A 7203-nucleotide genomic window follows, 5' to 3' on the forward strand; every position below is an offset into this window, starting at 1 on the left:
AAACACTGCACACAAGGAACCTTGCCCAGGAGAAAAGCTCAGCCTCTGGTTTCCATAATAGAAAATGCTTTTGTGGAGAGTTATTTGATAACCTGTTGGTCTGGCAGCAATATTCAGTGCATCTCACCTTTTGATTTCAGCAGCTTAAGTCCAACTAACAGGCTGGTCAGAAAATAGTATTTCTGAAAGTAATTTTTCTTCAGTTTTGTTTCTTGGGTTTGAAAAGCTGCTCCATGTCAGTAGCCAAGTTGAAGCAAAATAGTCAGTCCTATTCTGATCATCACAATGAAGAGACATGGTCCAGAACAGACCTGGCAGCTTCCCTAATCTCTTGCTCTCTAGGTTGGATGCAAAAGGTCAGGACCAAGGGATACTGGTAGATGGCAGGCACAGAAACTACTGCTTCTTCTCTAGAAACTCCAGGCTTCATCAGACAACACTGATCTCTGAACTGCCAACCCAGCAGCATCACCTTAAATACAGGAAATAAAGCTATAAACAGGCAGTAGTGCTTACACTTATCTGCAGCATCTGAAATATCAAGAGCATGATTTTCTTTTGAAATTGTGCCATTTCATATCAGCACACAAGGAGGTGCAGAACGCACAGAGGGGAAGTTCCTAAATTGAATTATTAAGTATCAGACTTACTAAATTATCATTACAAAGGGCATGCAGGGTGATAGATCAAAGAACTTCAGGGAGTGACAATATTGCTCCAGAGGAGTAATGGCTTCTAATGTGTCTCAGTAAAACAAATGAGGCATACTCAGGAACACACTCAGGAATGCAATATGTGCATGTTAATAGTTGTAGTTACTGTGTAACCCTGGGAATACTTTGAAGTTGTTTAAGGAAGTACAGTAAAGGCACACTGTGTTCTTTCCCAGCTGCTCTTCTGTGTGCTTGCTGGGGAAGGAGACATCTTTACCAAAATGGAGATGGGGGAGTATGTCCTTCTGTTCCATGACTTGCCATCACAGCATTATAGAAATCTGTGATGGCAAGTGGAGAATTTGTTCTGTGCCTGGCAACAGTCCCTGCTGGAGCCTTTGGGGGTGGCCTTATTGAAGGAGCCCCTCATCAGGATAAGCAGGGGCATATCCGTGCTGCTGGGTCGGGTCAGAGTCACATGGGCAGGACAGGCTCATGAATTGCCTTCTCCTGTGTCCTGTCCTCTGCAGGCGTTCAGCCAAGAACACAGGCTGGGAGAGTCCTCTAAAAGCCTTAAAGAGCCAAGTGGCGCTTCTGAAACATCTTGCCTCACCCTCCCTTCCCCAGGAAGACAACAGCCAAACTGACAGAGGGGAGAGCCTAGCAGACAGTTACTGACATTTGCCACACTGTACATTCCTGATATTTAAAAAAAAAAAATCCCCTGGAACATTCTGAAGTCTGGTGATTATTCTGGTCAGGAAAGAGTTGCTTTGCTAATCTTTCTGAATATGGACACAGTCTTAGAGCTGGCAGACTTTTGTCATGCTTTAAGGAATAGGTAATTCTTCTGCAAAAATAGTGCCTCATGTCAGCCCTGTCAATGCTCTGGCCCCGACACAGTGGCACCAGTGGGTTACATTTTCAAAAGGAGCCGTATCCAGTCTTCCTTTACTGGAAGAAGGTGCTCACCACGTGCAGTGCAATGCAGTGTGCCCTGGGCAGCTCTCCAAGACACCTGAAGGGCATGGTAGACTATTGCATAGTTCTTTGGTCCAAGAAAGTTGGGTTTTTTTTTCCATTAGCTCACTTTCTAATTTTTAATTATCACCCTAATTTTAAATTACTTTACATCCTAGTTGCTGACCCATTCATGACTTGCTGTAGCTCCATGGAAAATGGAGCATTGGCAGAGACCACACTGAGACTCCTTATGATCAGAAGCTCTTGACAGAGAGACCCAAGGTGTGGATTCACTGGCACTAACGATTAAACTGCACTCACAAAGGGTGAATCACTTCTGTGAGCCTTCCCTGAATAGTGGTGGGAGGAATCAGCCTAGGAACATTTCCATGAGAGAGGGAGAGAAGGAAAAGAAGATAAAAGGGAATAAAAAGGAACAAACAATAACAGCAGTGCTGGGAAGTAACACGGAATTGGACCATATTAAGATTTTATTTAATTATGATTTTTATTTGTCTTGTTTAAGACTTAAAAGCCTTTAAGATCCAAAAGTGTAAATATCACGAGGATTCAAGATTACCAAGTGGATATCCCTTCAAGGGCAGAAGCAGGATGTGCTTGCAATAGATATTCATGTCCTACTTTTTCAAACTTCACATGCTTGGAAATGATTTCAAGTGTTCCTAGATGTTTGCACTTGACAACATCTGCAGGTGTCATTTTTGCTGGCACATATAATTGCAGGCACATTTTATTGTACTTAGATGCCTATTTTGTTTTGTCTGGCAAATGAGTAGTTTGACATCTAAATGCGCCTGCAATCAGCTATGACACAAACTCCATCTACAGATGTATTTTTGACATAAAATTGAAAATGAAGTTGATGTCCTTTCCAAAAGTAATGCCTTCATCCTCACATTGCTACACTGAAGATGGCAGGTTTCAGGTTTTATAATAATACTAAATCTTTGTCAGCACGTAGTTAAAATGTATTAGCAATGACGTTTTTAAAAGTATCACCCTACTATTGCAAAACCCATTGAAACAGCGAAGGAGCTGCATGCTAAAACAATATTTGATGAAGATGGCAGCTGGGAAAGCTCTGGTATGGTGTGGGCTCAGCAGATGGAACTTTGGAGTCCCAGCATAGTCACGCTGCCAAAAGCAACACGGTGCAATTCTCCAGGTACTTTCAGAGATTTATGGCATTCTGCAAGATCTTTTGGTTGCAGTGTAAGGCACAGTAGTAATATTTTTGCCAAGTACTGGATTTTGAGCTATTGATATTGCTGCAATTTGCCCTAACAACTCACTCTTTATGGACCTAAATTCTGTGGGTGGTCCCAGGATCTCATGTTCCTCGAACTTCGTGTGTGTGGGTAGCAATTGCTGGTTATCCAAGTACTGGAACAGTCAGTTGTGTTCCCTGGTGCAGATCCCACCAAAGGATCTGCCAGCACCACTAGGTTTTGGCCCTGCAAATCACCCTACTATGTCAGGCTACCAGTGGACTGATGATCAAGTTCAGCTGCCCTAATCAAGAGTATGAAAAGGCTGGTTGAGGGCTGTTTTTTGGCCAGCCAGCAATAGTTCTGCAGTTCCCTATCCTTGCAACTACAGAGGTGAGAAAAAAGGCAGAACATTTCTCCTGGGACAAAACAGAGACTCTCTTGGATGAACTTCCCCTCTTTGAAACACAAGGCCACCAAACAAGTTTATGTTCCACAATTTTAATTTTATATTCTTTTACTTTCTGGTCACTGACCTCCCGCTCCCACAGCCCTTCAGCTGCCAGTCTCTCCACCCATCACAAACCCTTTCTTTTCACAAACCCTTTCTTTCAGTCCTGCCTATACAGATCCATACCTTATTCACACCAGTATTGTCCTTGTCAATCACATGAATGCTGACTGGCATTCCTTCTAAAAATACCTGCTAATTACATGGCTGTATAACCTCCCATTGTTTTAAGAAATTATTTCTTTTTAATTTTTTAAAACCTTTCATTGATTCTTGCTCAATGAGAATGTCCTTGCAGTATTTCTTCTTAGTCATTAAATCAGCAAAACTCCCTGAGACATAAATGTGATTTGGTACTGAGCATTTTGGGCTTTCCTTTGCTGTCACTTCTCCTGCATTTGCATGTGGCATACAAACACATTGTACTGCGAAAAGATGCCATTTGCATAACACTGGGATGGAGGAAGGAAAAAACCCCTCCTTACCACTTTCTGACTGGGTTTTTATAAGGTCACCTTGTCACTGTGCTGATAGAGAACCTTTCAGCAGCACCTGAATGTCTTCACAGGTTCTTTAAATAATAGTGGAGTTTGATAGCAAACTACAATGGTGACTGATTTATTGTGTATAATTTTCTATATAATCTCATACTTGCTATGAATCACTGCTGTTAAGGTAGTGTCAGAAACACAGGTGTTGTGAACTTAAAGGCACCTGCATATTTTTCCTGGGTGGATTTATTTCCATGTCATCTGTGAAGAATTACTAAGACTGCCCTTTGTCACAATATCCCAATACATGCATACATACATACACACACATGTATACCTGTTCGTAATATATAGATATGGAGGGTATATGTATGTACACCCATTCCTTCATAAATATATAATATGTTTGATATGCTATATAGTAAATAACATATAAAAATATGCATTGTTTTATAATGACAAAACAGTCCTTGTCATTAGAATTTATTTCTCACATTTTTTTGGTAATTATCATTTAACACATGGTCCACTGGACTGTTATTGGTAATTGAAATTTGTGTGGTACAAGATAAGAAGTTAAAGCTGCAAAGAAATACCAGAAAAAAGGAGGTTGTGAATGACTGATCTATAATTCTTGATACTACATAGAATATTTATATAGCACTTTTAATTTTCCCAACTTTTAAAAAAAACTAATTAATTAATCTTTGCAATATTCCTACACAGTAAATGCTCAGATAATTCTCAGAAAATAGCACATATCCAGGCAGATGGACAGGAGATACAACAGAGGGCTCCAGAGACAAGGTGATTGTGGATGGAGCTGCAGGGGATGCACAGCAGTGCTTGTTGTTTGCCTGTGGTCTGACTTAGAGCATGAGCTCCAATAGAGGACAGTGTTCAAACAGACCAGTAATTAGTGTCCAATTACTCCTGTTTTCAGTGTATTAACACTAAGGATTGGGAAGGATCCTGTGCATGTGATGTGCAGAGAAGTGCCCCTGAAACATCCAGTCAGTGAAATGAGATTCTCAGGATACAGGGCTACAATTAGGGCAAAACCAGCCAGGATGCACAAAAGGTAAAAGGTGGGCTTTGGGGTGGGCATTAGCCACATGACCTGCATACATCCAGGCTTTGGAGCATTACAGTGGGTTCAGCTGCTTTCTGGGCAAACAGCAAGGCCTGCAGTCACTTCCAGAAGGTCTCTGACAGCACCTGCAAGCACAGCCTGATGGCGATTCATGCTGCCTGAGAGTCCTGGCAATCTCAGAGTGAGCTCTGATACCTCGAAGACATGGCTTCTGGTACCACAAATAAAAAGCTGTAACTTCAAAGGGGAGCATGTGGGGCAGGGATCAGCAGCTTCCTCCCCAGAAAGCCCAGGCATGGGAGGCTCTGCTGCAGTACAGTGCTTTTTCAGACCTCCCAAAGGGTCAGACAGGCTATAATGATATAAGTTAACATCTAGTGTGAGCAAAAATATGTGCCAGATAACTAAGAGTCAGTTGACATCTTCCTTAACCATAACAGTTATCAGGTGACCCAAAAGCTAGATGGGATCATAATTAATAAGGTCAGCTCCCCTGAGTGATGTGGTGATCATGAAAACTAAGGCTCACCTGAACAGCAGGAACCGTAAAAAATTTAAAGGCAAGGTCATGTATGTATAAAACAAAAATGTAGGTCACAGTTATAGATTGATACCTAGAAAAGAATGATTTAGAAAATAATTGTGAAGGTCTGATGAGTCACTAAGAGCACATGAGCTCCCAGCGTGTTGCAACAGCCAAACAGCAAATTGTGAGGTATAAACAAAGTAATTTCCACTGAAAGCAACAGTACTGATTGGAGTACTGGCTCCTCACTTCTCATTTCCATTTCTTAAAACAATGTTGGCAAGTGTGAAAAGAGTTTGGAAAAGTCTGTAATAGTTATTTGAGGGCTGGATAATTTGTTCCAATGAGAAACTGAAGGAACCCAATCTCAACAAAGAGAAAATCTTATAAATACCTGTACAAAGAGGCACTAGGCAGTACAAAACTCCAAGTTAATAGGGAAAAGGCTAGAAGCTGAAAGTGCCAAATTCGAACTAAAGTTAGAGCTCTTTAGGGATGTGTAATTAGAGATTTCTAGGTGGGGAATTCTCTACAAATGTAATGTGTAATGAGTAACTTTTCATGAGGCATGGTTTATCTCTGGAAGGAGCTGCAAGCTTGAGGAAGTTCTTACCTGATGAAACTGGATGGTCTGTGCTAATGCAGGACACCAGAGCAGATCATTGCAGTGCCTTGCTGAGGCATTTCCTTCTCATGCAGTGTCAGCTTGCCAGATTTTCCAAACTGCACACATACCATTTTACATCCAGTCTTACTCCAAAGAGGAATAACTTGTCTCCTGGACAGGAAAACTCAAACATAGACCAGAGAGCACAAAAATCCCATCCTTGGAGTATATTCCAGCTCAAAATATCTCCAGTTGACCTTTCCTATCTACTATATGCCATCTAAAGCAAGCCTCATTGTGTATCATGCCTCTCCTTAATCCCATATACACTACGCCATTATCTACATGCTTCACATTCAGAGTTACACTGCAAAAAGCCACATCTGGCTGGCTGGGAAGCAGCTGTGCCTGTGGTCAACATCTACAAGGATCATGCTTGCACCCACAGCTTCTTTGGCAAGAAGATTTGCCAGCAGCAATATGAAGAAATAGCAGCCATATAAAGCACAGACAGCTTTTTGCAAGTGAGCAGTGCTGGTTTGCATTAAAGATGTTGGAAGCTGGATGGAAAGACAGACATAGAAAGTTTAGAAACCAGTCCTTGGCTGCAGCCAGAAATGCCAGCTTTTGTGACAAACTGCACTTAGTACTTGGGAGACCACGTTGGCACCTCACATGGTTTGCAACCTTTTGCAGTGAGTGCTGCAGGCCAGCGCCTGACAAATGACAGACATCTGCCATTTCAGACTCTTCACTTCTAAAGGCAGCTGGAGAGAGAAAGACAGAGGGGCAGAGGAAGATAGGCAAGCCCTATCTTCCTCCTCCCCACCATCCTTGGAAGCAGACTAAGAGCACATGTCCAGCTCACGGGACAGAAGCATCCTCTTGATGAGGTTGAGAGAGGACTGTTTTGCATGTGAAAAACCATTCTTTGGGCCATCCTTCATAAATGATGGAGGTGCAATCCCTGGGTACGTTCCCTGGCACTGCTGAGTGCAGTAGCACAGGTGTACCCGACGTGTGTCACTCACAGGCCTCGGGAGCTCAACGCCACGACCACAGCCAGGTCCACACAGGGTCCAGCACGTGGCCCTCTGGCAATATGGGCACAGCCAAGGGATTTCTCCTGT

This window comes from Myiozetetes cayanensis, unplaced genomic scaffold (genome assembly GCF_022539395.1).
Source record: "Myiozetetes cayanensis isolate MyiCay16 unplaced genomic scaffold, myiCay2020 scf1, whole genome shotgun sequence".
Taxonomy (NCBI): Eukaryota; Metazoa; Chordata; class Aves; order Passeriformes; family Tyrannidae; genus Myiozetetes; species Myiozetetes cayanensis.